This window comes from Rhagoletis pomonella, unplaced genomic scaffold (genome assembly GCF_013731165.1).
Source record: "Rhagoletis pomonella isolate Grant_MI unplaced genomic scaffold, Rhpom_1.0 Rhpom_scaffold_00002, whole genome shotgun sequence".
NCBI classification, from domain to species: Eukaryota; Metazoa; Arthropoda; class Insecta; order Diptera; family Tephritidae; genus Rhagoletis; species Rhagoletis pomonella.
The window spans coordinates 67,067,256-67,068,902 of record NW_023458556.1 but is presented as its reverse complement, the minus strand read 5'-3'; the positions used below and the strand labels follow the sequence as shown (position 1 = coordinate 67,068,902).

The following is a 1,647-nucleotide window of genomic DNA, read 5'->3' as shown; positions in this document are numbered from 1 at the left end:
TACACCTTGATATATGTACATATATACATACAAATATACAAAAAAAATACGCACAAAAGAAATGGCATATATTTGGCCGGTTTCTATTTAGCACTTTATACTATACATATTTACTTACTGTTTATATCTACTTGTATATACATACGTACATATGTACGATGGGAAGAATGCAAATAGTGAAGAGACGTATTAGCAAGTTGCGGCTATTTTTCCTTATTATTTTTTTATGTATAAAAATATATGTAGCTTACTATCTAAAAAGCACCATGTAAATCAAAATTTGAAACTTTGTGGAACATTTATAAAAACTCTACGAAGTTTAACAAATGATCATCCAAATTTGATACTTCTTAATCAGATTTTTTTTGAGTATGCAGTTTTTAAATTTTAGTATAATAAATTGCAAGTTTGAAGCAGCTAGGATTTAACGTTGATTTTTGGTAATTTTTTAGTCACGCATTTTTTCCACATCCAAAGTATGGATGCATTCCAAAACGTCAAAATAAAGAGCATCAGTCGCTTTTTATTTCTTTTTATTTTATTTTATTTCTTAGGATACAAAACTGCATACTCGGGTTTTTTGTAAGAAATCTAATTAAAAAGCTGAAAATTTTGAAAGAACTGTCGAGTTTTCCCATTTTTTGACATTTGAGTTACGTGGTTTTTGTTAGATAACGAGCTACACTTTCATAAGAAAATAATAAACATTATTTATGTAGGCGAAAGGGAAATAGCTGAAAAATGCTAAAACGTGTCTTCCTATTTATATTTTCGCCACTGTATATGGATACATAGTACATATGTATAGATAATATATGTAGATAATGTACTATACATAAATACATATCTATTAAGGAATTTTCGTGGCTATGTTTATATGTACATATTTTTTTTTTTTTCGTGGCTTTATGGACCCTGTAGTCCAAGATTGTTGGCAGTAATACTGTAATGTATATGCCAGGTTATACAAGAGTATTGAGGTAATCCGTTGATTCTTGAAGTCTCCCGCTATCTCAGAGGTTCTTCCTTTGATGCTCCTTGCTGTGCCGAATATGGGTGGAGGTGTTGGTGTGCTTTGACAAAAAGAAGATACACAAAACAGATACAAAGACAAAACGATTACATTGAACATACAGTTTCTCTAATGCAAACAGATATGCATTGAACATACAATTTTTTTTTTTTTTTTCTTTTATTTATTTACATTTGTACATCGACATGTAGCATAGTTTACACGTAAGTCGGAGCCCGTGGCTTGTCTTTTTAAAAAAGAACCGATTATATATTAATATAACATATTGATCGGTCCGATGAGTTTACAATTATTATTATTTTTTTTTTTTTCCTTTTTTAACGTTATTGACATATAAAAAGTGTTTATTGTTCAGGTACATTAGAAATTTATACATCAACTTTATTTTTTTTTTTTTTTATAGATCTATACTCCGAAAAGTAATAGAAATTAGGCATGTGTCTTTGGAATGAACATAAAAGCGAAGGATTATTTACGTCCTTTACGCCTTGATCAGTCTTATATAAGGTTAACAAAGTTTTTAGTTTTATTGGCTTTAAATTGAGCGATTAAGTTGTTTGGCGATTCTTTTTTTTTTTTTTTTTACCCTTTTTTTTTTTTTTTTTTTTTTTTTT

General features: G+C 28.5%; 1 protein-coding gene across 1 annotated transcript in view; it reads right to left on the bottom strand.

Moving 5' to 3' along the window:
• Positions 1-886: 886 nt before the first annotated feature.
• Positions 887-1,647, bottom strand: part of LOC118754391 — a 4,256-nt gene continuing 3,495 nt past the window's right edge. Inside the window, exon 3 of the mRNA XM_036489262.1 lies at positions 887-1,073. The gene's annotated coding sequence lies outside the window, so the exon portion shown is untranslated. The remainder of the gene's footprint in view (positions 1,074-1,647) is intronic.